This window comes from Canis lupus, chromosome 14 (assembly GCF_011100685.1).
Source record: "Canis lupus familiaris isolate Mischka breed German Shepherd chromosome 14, alternate assembly UU_Cfam_GSD_1.0, whole genome shotgun sequence".
Classification (NCBI taxonomy): domain Eukaryota; kingdom Metazoa; phylum Chordata; class Mammalia; order Carnivora; family Canidae; genus Canis; species Canis lupus.
The window spans coordinates 38,626,416-38,644,844 of record NC_049235.1 but is presented as its reverse complement, the minus strand read 5'-3'; the positions used below and the strand labels follow the sequence as shown (position 1 = coordinate 38,644,844).

Here is an 18,429-nt window from a genome sequence, read left to right as displayed (position 1 = left end):
TCCATCGCTGCATCACGCTCCCTGCTCAGTGGGGAATATGCTTCTCCCTCTCGCCCTGGTCATGCTCTCTGTCTTTATCTCCATCAAATCAAATCAAATCAAATCAAATCTTTTTTTAAAAAATATTTGGCATATAATACTTTTTTTGTATTGTATGTAGCTTGCTAAATGTCACCTAGTAATTTTTTAAGGATTTTTATAAAGTAATCTCTACATTCAACATGAAGCTTGAACTCAAAACCCCAGCATCAAGAGTCACATGCTCCACTGAGTGAGCCAGCCAGGTGCCCCTACCCAGTAATTAATATTGTTACAGGAAAAACTCTAGAAGAAAATATACCAAAATTTGAACTATAAAAAGGTGGAGGGATTCTGTTTTCTTCTCTTTTTTCTATATGCTTTGCGTTTCTTGGTAATGTTTGATCATTGAAGATAATTGTAAATACACATACATACATTTTAGCTACACTTCGTTCTCTCTTCATCATTTTACCAAATATTTTTAAAAGGTGTGTACATGTTGCCTCAGCCACCTTTTTTAACAGTCTTTTTTAGAAGCATAGAATATTGTCCAGTTTGCTCTGAGAAAGTGCTGCATTTCATTCTGTGCCCAGTTGGTGGCAATATCAACATTCGATCCTGACTGCCACCTATATCCTCATAACCACAGCCCCTATTAACACACACTCCGATTTGTTACAGTCCTAGAAATATAGGCAGCAGCTATCTATTTTTTGCAGACAGTATTCTATACTGCCAACATCAAAGACCCCAGCGCCAGATTACATCTGTGTCTGTGAAGTTCCACCTTCCCTGGTCCTAATCAGTTGCCTCCGCAGGGCCCCTACCCTGTCGATGATGAAGTTGCCAGAGTCATCCTAAGGACTGGGAAAGAAGGGAACAGAAGGTATAGCAAGGAAACAAAGAAGCTGATTTTCCCTTCTTTCCCCAATTGGGGAAGAAGAAACGCTTTAATATTAAATTAAATTTAGCATTTTCCCTAATATACCAGATAAAGTTTTAATCAGTGACTTGACATTAAACATGAAGAGTCGATTTTTTTATTACTTAAGAATAAGGCTGATTCTGAGCCGATCTACAGCAGTATGGCTGACTCAATCATCAAAATACATAAGAATTCCTATAGCAGATGGTAAACATTCCAACCTGAGCTCCCTCATGCACATGCAGTCACACACACACACACACACACACACACACACACAACATGGCTCTTCTCCTAGAACTCCCCATAGGTTCCAAGATGCAGAAATTAAAGAGGTCACACCTGGCCCCACAGGGGACCTCCAGAAGCCTGGTCTAGCACTTGGGGCCAGTCTGAGTCCTGATAGGTTTGGGGCCATGCCCCAACAATGGTTAAGGACTTATATCACACTCACAGAAGACAGACCAGAGAAATCCTGAGGCCCGCCACAGATTTTGTCTAGGGACAGAAGGAAAGAGTGTGATTAAAAGGTGGTGGGAGAAAAAGATACAGTTGTTTTCTGATTGTACTTGCTTTCAGCTAATGTACCTGTTACACTATTATTTATATACTTAGGCAAGTCAACAAACACAACAACAAAATGGAGGAAATTAAAAATGAGTGATAGTTACAGAATATAAGAAACATCCACACAAATCAACTGCATTGCTATACCAAGTTAGAATTTCTAAAAAATTTTTTAAATTTGTATTTATTTATGATAGTCACACACAGAGAGAGAGAGGCAGAGACACAGGCAGAGGGAGAAGCAGGCTCCATGCACCAGGAGCCCGACGTGGGATTCGATCCCGGGTCTCCAGGATCGAGCCCCGGGCCAAAGGCAGGCGCTAAGCCGCTGCGCCACCTAGGGATCCCAGAACTTATAAAATTTATAAAAATTCTGTTCATAAGGGAGAAAAAAACACTAATAACTGAAGACAGGAGATTTTGTCAAGAAAGTAATTTTTAAATTCTGGTAGTAATAAAAAAATAAAAGCAAGATACATCAGTGTGAATGGGAGGTTTATGTCCTGTTTAAGAAAACAAAATACAGTATGATGATAATAGTCACTAGGTCTCTGTTTCTCAAAGTGTGTTCCTCAGACCAGCCACTCTACTGAGAACTTGAAAGTGGTATCACTTTCACTCCTCATAGTTGGGTAGCATCACCCACATTTACTAATGAGGGACAGAGATTAGAGGGGTAAAGTGTTCAGCTCGTGAGGTTCCAGAGTTGCTGATAGAAGCACCAGAATTAAAATACAGGTCTGTTTTACTCCAAAGCGTGTCTTCCCCACCAAACAAGGCTGCCTGCCAATTAATATGATGCTGGTAAAAAAAAAAAAAATTTAATTTATGCACTGCTAAAGCAAGCCCCCCAAAATAATGTTGTAAATAGTATAGAGCTATATAATAAAAACATGATTATTAAATATAGCATGACTTTCTCCTCTGCTTCTGAATACGAGGAAGCTCCCGAGATTTACATGTTCTATTAGCACAACCTTAAATCACAGTTATCTTTTTTTAAGTAGGTTCCAATCCAAGCCCAGTGTGGACCCCACTGTGGGGTGCAAATTCATAACCCTGAGATCAAGACCTGAGCCAAAATCAAGAGCTGGATCTGAACTGACTGAGCCCCCCAGGCACCTCTTAAGTCACAGTATTTGCAGAGCAGGTAAATGGATTGATTTGTCTGCTTTCGAGCAGTAAATGCAATAAACACCTGGCGGCCACTTGGATGGATCTCATTGCAGAAAGAGGGAAACCAAATTGCATCACGGATGTGCTGGAGCAAAGGAGGAAGGCAAGTCTAATAAAAAACTCAGAGGAGGCTTCTGTGTGAGTTCACGTGCCGGCTCCACTCAAGCCCCTTCATGTATTGCTCCTGTCACCACTCCTGTCACACAGGCATTGCCAGCTGTTCGAAAGTGCACATCACACCACTTTTACGAAAGAGCTATGTTAAGTACCGGTTTTTGCTAATCGAAGGTAATTGAGAGGGGATTTTTGCTTTTAGGAAAAAAGGTGAAAGGTGAAAATAGTGTTCAGCATTTGTTTTGCAGTGAGGCGTGTAGCAGCAGCATGCACCTAGCAGGGAGAGGGCCCACCAGGCTCCTTCCCTGGGAGCTACCTCTCTGTATCAAGCCGCCTCTCTTTCAACGGTGTCTGTGAGCATCTGTGCTTTATCTTGATCTATTTTGTGCATCTGTTAGCAAGATGTGTTCTCAGGTGTCAGAAAAGCCCAAGAGAAGTTATGTTTTTGGTCTGGGAATGCTCAATAAATTTACCATGTAAATTAATGGTAATAGCTTCTTCAATTTATGCCATTCCTGCTTTCAGAAGGTTTCATAAGAACATTCTAGTTTCAGATAGCTAGGGAAATCTGTACTCTCATTGGGTCCTCTCTGCCCCTGGTGAAGAAGCACAGATAGTAAAAGTTTCTCCTGGGTGGCTACCTTAGGTGACAGTAAGAACTTAATGTCCTGGGGGAAATCCTCGAGTCCAATGTGGTCAGTTCACTGAATATCTTACCCTTGAATTTCTCTCATTGAGCAGACATTAATCAGCATAACATGGACCAGTAACATGTTGTGGTTCTGGCAATTTCCCCCCAAAAAAAGTTCATTCCTGCATATGTATAAGTCTTTTTAAACTTAAAGGGAATTTTTCCTTATAACATTTACTTTCTCTTAAGATTTGTTATTTATCTGTCAGAGAGAGAAAGAGAGAGCTCGCACAAGCAGGGGGCGTGGCAGGCAGAGGGAGCCGCAGGGTTCCCGCTGAGCAGGGAGCCTATGTAGGACTCAGTCCCAGGACCCTGGAATCATGACCTGAGCTGAAAGCAGATGCTTAACTGACTGAGCTGCCCAGATGTCCCTAACATATACTTTTTAAAATTACCTTAAGTAGGGCCATATGAGTTTAGCAACTAATATATGACACTGTATTTCAACTTTTTAAAATCCTGTGGGTTTTTTTTTTTGCAAAATTTATCGAGATTCGCCACTCCTGGCCTTTGTGCAGGACTGATATCCCCCAAAGCTCCTGGTTCCACTACCACTAATCATAAATGTTTTTTTTAAATAAATTTATTTTTTATTGCTGTTCAATTTGTCAACATACAGAATAACACCCAGTGCTCATCCCATCAAGCGCCCACTTCAGTGCCTGCCACCCAGTCACCCCCACCCCCTGCCCACCTCCCCTTCCACCACCACTAGTTCGTTTCCCAGAGTTAGGAGTCTCTCATGTTCTGTCTCTCTTTCTGATATTTCCCACTTATTTTTTCTCCTTTCCCCTTTATTCCCTTTCACTATTTTCATAAATGGGTTTTTGATGATTCTTCTGTTTCCCGTGGTATGAAAACAGAAAGGGCCCCAGCACAGAAAGCACATCTCAGACTCTTCATCCTTTTCTCCTTTGCTTTCTCTCACAAGTGGTTTTGCCTGGCATCTCAAGAGTTAGAAACTTACAACCCGGTAGAAAAACTAACACCAGGGATCCCCGGGTGGCGCAGCGGTTAGGCGCCTGCCTTTGGCCCGGGGCGCGATCCTGGAGACCCGGGATCGAATCCCACATCAGGCCTCCCGGTGCATGGAGCCTGCTTCTCCCTCTGCCTATGTCTCTGCCTCTCTCTCTCTGTGACTATCATAAATAAATAAAAAATTAAAAAAAAGAAAAACTAACACCAACCACCAGATTAACTATTAATTCAGAATCACTCACCGAGTGAATCATAAGATTTTCTAGCAGTTTCACTCAATGGAGCTTCACCTCTGGCTTGATCTAATAGCTGGAAGGGAAACCAGGAAGAGAAGGAAGGAAAGGAGGTTTCCTTGCAAGGCCTGTCAAGCAGGACAAATGCATCCTTCGAATTGCACATTTAAAAATGATTAATATTTAGGATGCCTGGGTGGCTCAACAGTTAAGCGTTTCTTTTGGCCCAGGGCATGATCCTGGAGACCTGGGATTGAGTCCCATGTTGGGCTCCCTGCATGAAGCCTGCTTCTCCCTCTGCCTGTGTCTCTGCCTCTCTCTTTGTGCCTCTCATGAACAAATAAAATCTTTTAAAAAAATAAATAAAAGTGATTAATATTTGAAGATAAAATGTCTGATTCTTCCTCTTTTTTACAATTCTGAAATGTTTAGTCTGTGCTCTTTATCGTTCTCCTTTTAGAGCCCTGAAAAACCACACATTTATCCAGAAGAGGCTAGGACATGGGTCAAAGGCTGATGGCCCACTTCAGGGATATTAGACACCAGCTCACAGTCAGATATGCCATCAGCAGTAGCAGCTTAAGTGAGAGGGGCATCTTCTAAATCAGGACTTCCCTAGGGCACATGAGAAACCAAGGGTAAAGATAGTCCATTTTTCAGGGCCGCTTTCTGAGCATATTAGAAATGTTTGAAACGGGGACAGGCTCTGATGCCATTAGATGTAAGGCCCGGGTGTCATCTCCTGTCTCAAGGAGATCCTTAAAAATAGACCATTAGCGGAGAGCACTTGCAAGGCTCCAGGGGAAAAGGAAATCAAAGTAAAAAGGATTATGATACTTAACAGGCACATCTTGCACATTCCAAGAGGCTGGGGGTGAGGAAGGAGCATTGCTGAGTGCATCGGTTGCGTATATTATGGCATATAAATGTCACTGTAGTCAGGTTTCAGCCAGCAAAGCCTGAATTAGACTCACATGCATTAGTCATTGGAATTGTCCGGAGTCTCTTAGCAGAAAATAAAGTGCTCCCTGGGCATATGGATGTCGGAAACGGTGTTGGGTGAAATCCCCCGAAGTCTCAGAGTTGATGGGTGGGAAGGATCCCTAAACTGCGGCAGAAAGTTAGGCTGCAGGTGGCACTTGGGAGGGTGTGTTTATCCTATCCTGTGACAGGGAAGGGCTGACTAGTCTATTTATAGCACTCGTCAACTTCAGGATCTCTTCTTTTTCTCTTGCTGCAATTTTCTGTATATGGTCTCTGGAGTTAGACTGCCTGTGTTTATATTAAGGTTTTATTATTACGGCTTTTCTATCTCTGATAATGGAACAATCTAGCTTCTTCATGTTGGTTTTGATAATGTGTTCCTTGAACTTGTTCTGGCCTCATTCAGCAAATGAAGCTTGCTTGCTGTCCTCTAGAAACACAATGAAATGCAGCACTCGCCTTAACAGCTTGACCAAAGAGTTGATCAGAAAGACACAGTGCTCCGTGACCTTGGTGAGCCTTTGAGCCTGTCTCCTTATAAAAACCATATAAATAACACTACAGTTGTTGTGAGACTATAACAGGACTATATTTTTCTTAAGCTAAAAAAAAAAAAAAAAAAAGTCCTCTAAAAGTTCCTGGAAGTCTACTGTCTCTAGAAGTGGAAGAGCCATCAATTCACCTTTGGAGATTTCCTTTGTCTTGAGAAAAACACCAGAACAGACAAACTTTAGTAATAAAAGGTAAATATCCAGTATAAATGCATATCAACATTGCATATACCAACACATTTAATCTTCCTAACATTTGTAATATAAGTTCTATTTAACAAATACTTACTATGTACCAGGTATTGATCTAAGTGCTTTGTAAATATTAACCCATTCAGTCTTCAAACAAGTCATATGACAGGTGTGAACTAAAATTACTTGCTCAAAATCACACAGCTAATAGAAAGCAGAGCCAGGATTCATACTCAGGTAGTCTCGCATCAGAGTCTGCACTTAATCACCACTATGCCAGGCCCCCAACTCTGGTGTGGTGTCTGCACCATAGCCTAGCATCTAGGAAAGCACCTGGACCACAGCAGGCACTCAGATATACTGAAAAGATGGATATGAGCCTGACTACCTGCACCATTCTAAAACACCTCACATGGGGCACTTGGGTGGCTCAGTTGGCAAAACACCTGCCTTCGGTTTGGATTGCGATCTTGGGGTCCTGGGATCAAGCCCTGCATCAGGTTCCCTGCTCAGCAGGGAGCCTGCTTCTCCCTCTCCCTCTCCCTGCTACTCCCTCTGCTCTCTCTCTCTCTGTCAAATAAATAAATAAAAATCTTTTTAAAATAAAAATAAATAAAACACTATGCATAACGACAAACTCAATCCTCTCAACAACTCTCTAATATATAGGTACTATTGTTAGAGTGAGCATATAATTTAACACCAAAATCAGGACCCTATTACTAATTATAGCCAAATAACAAACATAAGCCAGGACTGTCTTAGAAAAATCAGGACATACAATGACCTGAATTATTATTACTATTATTGTTATTACTATTATTATTACACCAGTGATGAAACTGAAGCAGAGGGAAGTCAATTAATTTGCCCAAGATTACACATGAGCAGGTGATGGCCTCACGATTGGAAGTCCAATATTCAGACATTAGAGTCTTCAGTAGTGACTCTACTACAAGGAAGTGAGACAGAGGAGAAGTGTTTTCCTTAATATCACACAGTTAGTCCCAGACCTCATGCTATTTCTATTAATATACTCCCTCTTCTAGGATATTTGTACCAGAGATCATTCCTGAATTTCATTTGTCCTCCAAACCACCTTTGAAGAAAAAAGTTCTCTCCAGGACAAACACTCTTATACATGGGCATTTGCTTGTTAAAACTTTGGGAAAACACTCAAGTGATATTTATTAAATTTTCAATTACAGATTTTTGGATTTCTAGATATCATTCTGTTATTGATTTCTTTTTTTCTTTTTTTAAGATTTTATTTATTTATTTATTTATTTATTTATTTATTTATTTATTCATGAGAGACAGAGAGAGAAGCAGAGACACAGGCAGAAGGGCAAGCTCCATGCAGGGAGCCCAATGTGGAACTCGATCCTGGAACTCTGGGATCACACCCTGAGCCAAAGGCTCAACTACTGAGCCACCTAGGCGTCCCCTATTATTGATTTCTACTTGAATTCCATAATGGTCAGAAAGCACACTTGGTATGATTTCAATTCTTCTATATGTGTTAAGATTTGTTTTCTGGCCCAGAAAATGGTTTATCTTGGTGAATGTTTCTTGTGTAGTTGAAAAGAGTATGTATGTATTCTGCTAGGGTTGGGGGAGTTTTTTCTCTCCTTGTAATTCCGCCAATTCTTGCTTCCTGCAATTTGAAGCCTTATTAGCTACATCGACAGCTATGATTGTTGTCTTGGTGAATTCATCTTTTATCATTGTATATGATACTATTTCTGTCCTTCATAATACCCCTTGATCTGAAATCTATTTTGTCTGATACTAGTGTAAGTTCTCAAGCTTTCTTTTGATTAGTGTTTGCATGGTGTATCTTTATCTGTCCTTTACTTTTAACCTGTGTATGTGTCATATTTAAAATGAGTTTCTCATAAGTAACATAGAATTGGGCCATGTTTTTTAATTCAGTCTGACAATGTCTATCTTTTAATTAGCATGTTCAGGCCATTTATGTTTAATGTAATTATTGACAGGGTTGGATTTAAATCTAAATTATTAAGATTTATTTATCTTAAGATTTTTTTTTATTTTAAGATTTTTAAATTTTAATCTTTTATTTTAAGACTTATTATTAATTATTAATTAAATCATTTTATTATAATCTCTTTTTTCCTTCTGTTTTTGTCTATTTGTGTGTTCCGCTTTTCTGCCTACTTTTGGATTATTAGAAACATTTTTATATTCGATTTTAGTTTATTGGCTTTTTGACTATATCTGTTCATATTTTTCCCCTTTAACAATTACTCTAGAGTTATGTATACTTTTCTAAACTAACACAACTTAGAGTTAATATTTACCAAACTAAGTAAACCATAGAAGGCTTGCAACCATGTATATATTTCCTTTAACTGCCCTTCCACTGACCTTCATGTTATACTTGTCATTTGTAACGCATGCATATTTACTGAAAACCCCACTAGATAATGTTATAATTTTTGCTTTCAACAGTCACACATATTCTAAAGAACTCCAGAAGAAAAAAATTTTTTTTGTTTATATATAGTATATTTCATATTTATATTAACAGATAGTTACCAGTTCTGTTGCTTTTTTTTACTCCTAAAGATACAGATTTCCTTGTAGGCTCCCTTCTCTTCAGCCTGAAGGACTTCTTATCACATTTCTTTTAGAGTAGGGCTGCTGGAGACAAATTCCATTTGTTTTCTTCCTTCACAAATGTCTTTTATTTAACCTTCATTCTGGAAGGTAATTTTTTCAGGCTGTAAAATTCTAGGTTGACAAGTCTTCTTTTATCACTTTAAATATGTTCCTCCATTGTCCGTGGTTTCTGATGAGAAAACCTTCGTGGTTTCTGATGAGAATTCCATAGTGATTCCCCAGTATGTAATGTGTCCTTTTTCTCTAGCTGCTGTTAAGATATTTCTTCCTTTTTTTTTTTCCACAGCAATTTGAGTAGGCAATGTCTAGGAATGGTTATATGTTAATTTATCCCTTTTGGGGATGGCTGATCTTGTTGAATCTCTAAATTTATGTCTTTTTACCGATTCTTAGAAGTTTTCAGCCATCTTTTTCCTTCAAAATTTTTGTCTAAGCCAAATTTTTCACCTCTTCTGGAACTTCAATGAAATGTGTTTTCAAACTTTTGACAGATTTCTGAATCTGCTTTTTTTTTCCTTTAGTCTTCTTTTTTTTCTCTGTCCTTTAGATAATTTCTGTTGATATACTTTCAAGTTTACTGGTTCTTTTCTCCATCCTGACAGTAAGCATACCCAGTGAGTTTTCAATTTCAGATACTACTTTATTTTTTAGTTTTTTAAAAAATATTTTATTTATTTATTCATGAGAGACACAGAGAGAAGGCAGAGACATAGGCAGAGGGAGAAGCAGGCTCCCCGCAGGGAGCCCGATGTAGGACTCAATCCCTGGGCCCTGAGATCACACTGAGCCAAAGGCAAATGTTCAACCCAGGCATCACTATTTTTTCATTCTAAAATTTATACAGCTTCTATATCTCTGCTAAGGACTTTGATCTTTCCATATATATTTCAAATATGTTTACCTTTACCTCATGTTTATGCTCACAGGGCATAGTTATAATAGCTGTGTTAGTCCAATCAAGTTGACTAGGTAAATAAAACTTTGTCTCATTTAAATTTCTGTATTTTGTAATCCCTTTGATATAGCAACTAAAGTTATATCCAAATAAATATATCCATTGACCTGGAGAAAGCTATATGAAATATTATTAAGTGAAAAAAACAAATTGCTGACGAATATGCACACTATGATCCTATATCTGTAAATATCAAACGATGAATTAGCCTATACATATTTGTGTATATGTATAAGATTCTATATCAGCTATTAACTTCAGTTACCTCGAGTGTGAAGAATGGAGAAAAGTTGGAGAGGATTAATATTTGTTTTTATACATTTGGCTTGTATTTTTCAAAAATAAATACTACTTTTTATAACTATATTAAACTTTAAAATTTTGCACTTAATTATAAATTAGTATTAGCAATTATTCCTTATTACCTGTACTTAGTAATTTTTAAATAATTAAAATATATTAAAAATTATTTTTTAGGTCCTGATATACTCTACAAGTGAGGCCCCCAGTGAATAAGGTCATGGATGATAAAAAGATGAGTAGAGTCTCTAAAGGTCCTGGTAGCATGAGAAAGGCTGTAGTAGCTCTAGAAGCCACAAGTTCAGGTCCTCAAGCCCCATACCAAACAGGTCAGCAGGAACTGCTGGTCATACTCTCCTTAACCTATGTTTTCCCAATGCCAGAACCATCCTGGGCTCTGAGTCAGCTTCAGTGATTAGGGGAATCACCCTCAATAGAGAGGAATAAGCCTGGATAATGGAAACCCAAGTACTAGTATTTTGGAAGAAGAGAGGAGAAGACATGTGGCTATGATGGGTAGCTATCATGTAACAGAATAACCTCTTAGCTTAGAGTCAAAAGATCTAGCATCAAATTCCAGCTGCTAATTATTAGCTGTACAAACTTGGGCAATTCTTTAACCTGCCTCAACTCAACTTCCTTACCTATTAAATGGGAATAATTACACCCACCATATAAAGTTGTGATAATTAAATGAGATAAGACATGAGAGCCCACAATGTTGAATTATTTGTTAAGAGGTTGCTCTTTGTTCATATAAGTCTTGCCATTTCCTGTTTGATGATAATTCAAATAACTTGATGGACAGGTTTAATCATAAGGAATTCATGGACATAATTTGAAATGAAGTTTCATGAACATTTAAAACCATTATCTAGGGATGCCTGGGTGGCTCATGGTTGAGCACCTGCCTTCACCCAGGGTGCGATCCTGGAGTCCTGGGATGGAGTCCTACATCGGGCTTCCTGCATGGAGCCTCCTTCTCCCTCTGTCTCTGCCTCTCTTTCTGTGTGTCTTTCATGAATAAATAAATAAAATCTTTAAAAATAAATAAATAAGCAAACAAACAAACAAACAAACAAATAAAACCATTATCTACTTTCATGCATCCATTATGCAGACACTTGGACAAGTGTAATATTGGACAAATCATTGAGCTTCAATTTCCTCTTCTGTAAATTGGGACTAGTATTTCATGCTCTGCTTATCACATAGGATCACTGCATTTCTAAGTAGGATATGCAGTTTATGGAAGACGTTTGTAACAAGAAAATGTAAACAAAGATAAAATGTTAGCTTTTAAATTTTTTTGAAGTTTTGTTTTTATTTAAGTAATTTCTATACTCAACATGGGGCTTGAACTCATGGCCCAGAGATCAAGAGACACATGCTCTTCCAACTGAGCCAGGCAGGCAGGCACTCCAAGATGTTAGTTTTTTAAATAATATTTTATTTTTATCACAAAGAAAACAAGAAAATAAAGGTAAGAGAAAGAAAATAAATCATGGAGCCCCCGGTTGGTTCAATTGGTAAAACATCTGCCTTTAGTTCAGGTCATGATCCCAGGGTCTTGGGATCAAGCCTCATGCATCATACATCATTGTGCTTTGGGCTCCCTGCTTAGTGGGGAGCCTGCTTCTCCCTTCCTCTCTGGTCCTCCTCCAGCTCATGCTCTGTCCCTCTCAAATAAATAAATAAATAAATAAAATCTTTTAAAAAAAGAAAAAGTTACTTAAATTTCTAATAAACACATTCCCATTAATATTGAAATTAATTCCTTTATGTTATTCTTCAACATGTTTTTAAAATAATTTTAATAATCCATTTATAATTATATATTCTTTTCACTTGTTTTATAAGCACTATGACATTGTATATATATAAAAATTTCTTATAACCCTTTAGTATTTTCTTGAATAGGGAAATATTATTTTTTACCTAGGCTAATTTTTCTTTCATTAATATGGATGATAATGCATAGAGCATCTTAGTGCATAAACTTTCCCATCTTTAAAATTACTTCTTTGGGGGCAGCCTGGGTGGCTCAATGGTTTAGCGCCACCTTCAGCCAGAGTGTGATCCTGGATACCTGGGATCAAGTCCCACGTCAGGCTTCCTGCATGGAGCCTGCTTCTCCCTCTACCTGTGTCTCTGCCTCTCTCTCTCTCTCTCTCTCTCTCTCTGTCTCTCATGAATAAATAAATAAAATATAAATAAATAAATAAATAAATAAATAAATAAATAAATAAATAAAATTACTTCTTTGGGATAGAATTCTTATCCTACAGTGATAAAACTGAGCCACTAAAAAAAAGATCCTATTAGGGGAAAAATTCATATTAGGAATGACCAAATTTTAAAATTTGGGTTGGTAGGAAAACTGTAAGTTTTCTGTATTCTGGTTGTTTCTGTTTTGCTTTGTTGTTTCTTTTACTTTCATTTGCATGTATTTTATGCAGAATTTACTCCTGTGGCCATAAGCTTTTGTTTCTTCAGTTTCTTCTGGGATATCTTTTTCTTCTATGCAGCCTCCTCTTCTGGTTTAGGAACAACTGCTCTTTTATTTTTCATTATTTATTTTTTTAGATTTTATTTATTTAGTTGTCAGAGAGAGAGAGAGAGAGAGAGAGAGCACAAGCAGACAGAGGGAGAGGCAGGCCTTTCCGCTGAGCAGGGAGCCCGATGCAGGACTCTATCCCAGGACCCTGGGATCATGACCTCAGCCAAGGCAGATGTTTAGCCCACTGAGCTACCCAGGTGCCTCTGCACTGGTTATTTAAAAAAAATATTTCTCTTAAGGAAAAGAAAAAATCTCATCCATCATTGTCTTTGAGAGTTATGATTGAGTGCTTCTAGTTCACATTTTCTGTCCCAAAGAAAGCAATGAAAGCTTTCAGAACACCTTTCCTTTTTGGAACAGTTTCCTGCTCACTTTGGCAGCCTGGAGTCGGGACAGCCCCATCGCTATGTGACTGACCCCCATATGCCTGAAATTCTGGTGCTCTGGACTATTCAGATAATTAAGACACTCTCCTTCAAGCAGAGGTGCAGGAGCAGTACAGATGATCTTGGGATAAAGTTCAGTCTTCTATTTTGTCAATGAAAAAAGGGATAGTAGCATCCTTTGTCCATCCTGTGTCTCAGAGTGTCCTGACACTTCAGTTTCTTCATAAATAATAATGACAATGATGACAATGATGAAGGGTCTGTCCTAGGCAGTGAAAACACCTTCAGTTTTGACAGATCATAAAACAGTCTTTTCTAAAACCAGTAAGACTTTTTTTCTGTCTTGAGTTACACAAATGATTAAACCCTGGCCAATGGCAAGCTAGTCCTTCCCTCATTTTTTCCCAGCTTCCTTCAGCAAAGCCAACAGTCAGCATATATCACATGTTTCCTGCATGAAGTTTTACTCTGTTTTTTTCCCCTAACTATTGTCACAGGAAGCATAGTTATTACAAGAAATGTCATAGCTGAATTCTGTCTTCAAAAATTTATTTAAATCAAGCATTTGTGGTTTCCAGCAGTGACAATAGGAAGTGGTGTAACCAATGCTGTCTTCCCAACCACAGCATGATATTAAAGCCCTTTGTTCCAAATCATGAAAATGGGGGCACCCCAATGGCAAATCAGGGGGTATCAAATTCTGAACTTGGGACGTGGCTAAGAATCATTGTTCCCCAGATCAACTGTATTTTTTCAGGGAGCTATCATATCTTTCTTTTAAAAAAGCATATGCCTTAAAAGATGATTAAAATGGTAACTTGTGGGGCAGCCCAGGTAGCTCAGCGGTTTAGCGCCGCCTTCAGCCCAGGGCCTGATCCTGGAGACCCCGGATCAAGTCCCACATCGGGCTCCCTGCATGGAGCCTACTTTTCCCTCTGCCTGTGCCTCTGCCTCTGTGTGTGTGTGTGTGTGTGTGTGTGTGTCTCATGAATAAATAAATAAAATCTTAAAAAAATAAAATCACTATAGATGTGTTAAAGCTTGGAATTACCTTTTAAAAAAATAAATAAAATAAAATAAAATAAAATAAAATAAAATAAAATGGTAACTTGTATGTTATATATGTATTTTGTCACAATAAAAAAAAAATCATATCAGGCAAAAAGCTTTACCCTGAACTTCCTATTCCCAAATGAATAGAATATCAAAGAAAGAACTTTAAAGAGCACCTAAACATTTTGCTTGTTAAAAAAACAAGCAAACCAACATTTTGATTGTTAAACACTTGTTCTTTATTCATTTATACCCTAACTTATTTCATAAAGCACTTAAGGCAACTTAAAAAATTATATAAAATATAATAAGGCAATATAAAAAGGAAGTAACATAAGAACTTTTAGAAAAAAGATAGGAACTGATAATTTTCAAAAAGATTATTTTCAAAATAACTTGGTAATTTCAAAAATGATGTTTTCTAAGTAGAGTAGCATCATGACATAAATACAGATATAAAGTGAAAGGGTGTTATTCTTTTTTTTTCTTTTTCTTAATTCATGAGAGACACAGAAAGAGAGAGAGAGAGAGAGAGAGAGAGAGAGAGGCAGAGACACAGGCAGAGGGAGAAGCAGGCTCCAAGCAGGGAGCCCAACATGGGACTCGATCCCAGGTCTCCAGGATCAGGCCCTAGACTGAAGGTGGCGCTAAACCGCTGAGCCACCAGGCTGAGCCACCAGGGCTGCCCCAAAGTGTGTTGTGTTGTGCCCCAAAGGGTGTTATTCTATTCATGAAGCTGGGAAGAGTTTTACAACCAGTCTAAAGGAGAAGTTGAAAAATGAAATATTTAAAGAGCAGGAATATTGAAATGAATGTACAAATAAAGGCAAAACTGACCCCTTTTAAAAGTAGGAGAAGGAAGTCAATTGAACTTCTACTAGATGGGATGGAATTTGTATAAACAATGTAGAGTTTCCAAGGAAACATAAATTTTTCCTTACACATTAAAAGTGCCAAGAACAGGGCAGCTCGGGTGGCTCAGCAGTTTAGCTGAGCCCAGGGCCTGATCCTGGAGACCCGGAATCGAGTTCCATGTCAGGCTCCCTGCATGGAGCCTGCTTCTCCCTCTGCCTGTGTCTGCCTCTCTGTGTGTGTGTGTCTCTTATGAATAAATAAATTTTAAAAATCTTTTAAAAAATAAATAAATAAAGGTGCCAAGAACAGAGCTAACATGAAAATAAATACCAGGCTGGAATAGGATGGGAAGAAATCTGCTTTCACAAAGTGCTTGAAAACCAAATGACTGCAAATTTAGAGTTACTGGTGCTTTGCTTCATGGTTTTTTGTTGTTGTTTTTGCTTCAGAATCCAAACAAGAAGTTGATTTGCAAGCCCAACCCATGAATTTTATTTCTCTCCTAATCCTTGTAATATTCCCATCTGTGTCATGATCTTTTATGATATTATTATGGTAAATACTTCAGGGTAGAAACCTTTTTTCAGCTGTGTGAGTTTCTCCCTTTGTTTTCATCTATTTGCACAGTTTATTCTTTTCATTATTTAAAATAAAGACTGAGAATATGATATGCCTGTGACACTAATGAAATTGCATGGGCTCTCGCATCTGGGGAATTATAGATTCTTGAGGACATTCTGCAGCATCGAGCTATTGGCAAAAAAGATGAAATTTAAAGCTGCCTTTTAAATTGACTGTTGTGGGGCACCCGGGTGGCTCAGTCAGTTAAGCAACCCACTCTTTCGGTTCAGGTCATGATCTCAGAGTCCTGGGATTGAGCCCCAAGTAGAGCTCCACCCTGGGTGCAGAGCCTGCTTAAGATTCCCTCTCCATTTGTCCCCGCCCTCCAAGCGAGCGCACTCTCTTGAATAAATAAACATAAAAAAATAAAATAAAATAAAATTGACTGTAGCTCTGGGGGTCTTGGCTATAAATTAGGAGCCAACCAAAATTCACCGGAAGTGAACACCTGTGACTGCTGCCCTTACACCACAGTTCAAAGTTATAAGGTGAGACCTTCTGTTGGCCAGTCTACTCTAACCTTCCTTTCAGTTTATTTAGCAAAAAAAAAATTGTAAGTAACAGCCCAAACCACTCCTCAGAAAATTCAGGTCAGGGGAGAACTCAGTCCCCCAAATTACTCAAACAGCATTTAAGCTCAGAAGATGAATAGTTTATCCTTGTTACTCAAATTAAATTATGACTCTCGACCCCCATCCTATCCACCAGGCAAATAGGTTTTTCTCTTTTCTGGAGCTTTCCCTCCTCGGACCACTCCAAGAAACTTTGGGGCCGTTTATTTAATACTAAGGGTCCGTCTCAGTTACTACCACCCGAGGAATTAAAAACCAGGAAACTGGCGGTCAGGAATTCAATTCTTTTCAGCTAGTGCTATTTACTGCCACTAGGTGTCACTATTGAAACCTGAGTTATCCACCCTGCACCAGTCCAATTCACCTTTTCTCATTGTTTTAAGAGATTCTTTTTTTAAATAATAGATTGAAGAATGTAAACATAAATGTAAAATCCTGTTGCTAAATGTCAAGATATAATAAGGTCATAATTTACAAGAGAAACTGGAACATCTGGATACAGGTATTATCTACTGTCGTCACCTACCTGACTCTACATCTGGGACCCTTACCAATTTACACCCCAGGTGTTAGTGAAGCAAGCGAGGAAGGAAGAGAGCATACATCCTGGAATCCAAAAGCTTTGAATAACTGGGTTATTTGTTTTAGAATTCATCTGGACTCTTGCATCATCACTTTTTTTCTGTCCTTCTGAATCATTCCTATCAGCAGACAGACATGCCACAGCATCTCCCATTTTTCAAAGTGTCCTTTCTTGGCTCCAGTTGACTTCCAGTTTTTGTCTGATTTCTCTGCTTCTAGTCAGAGGAAAGTTCAAGAGTTGATTATACGCACTGTCTCTACTTCATCCCATCCCATTTTCTTTCCCATCAGGTTTTTTTTTTTTTTTTTTTTTTTTTTTAATTTTTTTTTTAAGGTATGTATTTATTTATTTGTGATAGTCACAGAGAGAGAGAGAGGCAGAGACACAGGCAGAGGGAGAAGCAGGCTCCATGCACCGGGAGCCCGACGTGGGATTCGATCCCGGGTCTCCAGGATCGCGCCCTGGGCCAAAGGCAGGCGCCAAACCGCTGCGCCATCCAGGGATCCCTCCCATCAGGTTTTATTCCCACTATGTACCCTGAAAAAACTCTTTTCCCTCATGTTGCCAAATCTACTGTTCAGTAGACTCACAGTCTTCATCCATCTCGCCTGTAATTGCCAAGGTTGGTCACACCATGCTTCTTGCTGAAACCCCCTCATCTGAATTGCATTCTCCTGACTTGCCTCTGACCTTCCTGCTCTCTCCTTCTTAATCTCAGCTGACTCCCCCTCACCTTCATGATCTCTCACTGGGGAGTGCTAGGCCATGATCTTCTGTAGCCAAGCCCATTCCCTATGTGATGTCATCCAGCCCAGGGGCTTTGGATACCATCCGTACACTATGATTCCCAAATTAATATCTCATCCCTAATTTCTCCCCCAGCCCCAGCCTCCACATCTAGCTGCCTGTTTGACATCTCCACTTTGTCATCTAACAGTTGTCTCAAGTTCAGCCTGTCAATAACTCTTACCTTTGCCTTCAAAGCCTGCTTCTCCTCAAACCCTACCCATTTCCTGTATTTACCAGTTGCTTATTTATGGGTCAAACACTGTAGACTCATTCTACACTTTTTCTCCCAGATTCCATCACCAAATCCAATCCAACCCAACAGCAACTCCTATTGGCTTCAGCTTCAAAACAGATACTTTCTCATCATCTCTGATGTGTTTTTTTTTTTTTTTTTTTGAGTAGTGTTGTTGGGATCCAAAGCCAAAGGCCAAGAAAGAGTTCTTGAAATGTCTTTGGTGCAAAATGGTGGTTTTTATTAAAGCATTGAGATGCGCCCCCCCCACCCCCCCAGGCTGCCCCAGGATTATGAGGAGCAACTGATGATATACTTTGGGGTCAGGGGAAAGTCCCAAAAGGATTTTCATATGCTAAAGAAGACTCACAGGTTACCGGAGGCCTGGCTATTGTCAAACTAAGGTTGTTTTTCCCTCTAGTAAGGCATTAACATTAAGAGAGTT

General features: G+C 38.9%; 1 long non-coding RNA gene across 8 annotated transcripts in view; it reads left to right on the top strand.

The window, feature by feature from the left end:
• LOC100682919 overlaps positions 1–18,429 on the top strand; it is a 49,458-nt gene that overhangs the window by 15,885 nt on the left and 15,144 nt on the right. The window contains exon 1 of one of the 8 annotated variants that reach the window (XR_005369556.1): positions 6,302–6,432. The exons of the other annotated variants lie outside the window; for them this stretch is intronic. This is a non-coding gene — a long non-coding RNA (uncharacterized LOC100682919). Of the gene's footprint in view, positions 1–6,301; positions 6,433–18,429 lie in introns of those variants that run through there. 8 annotated transcript variants of the gene reach the window in all.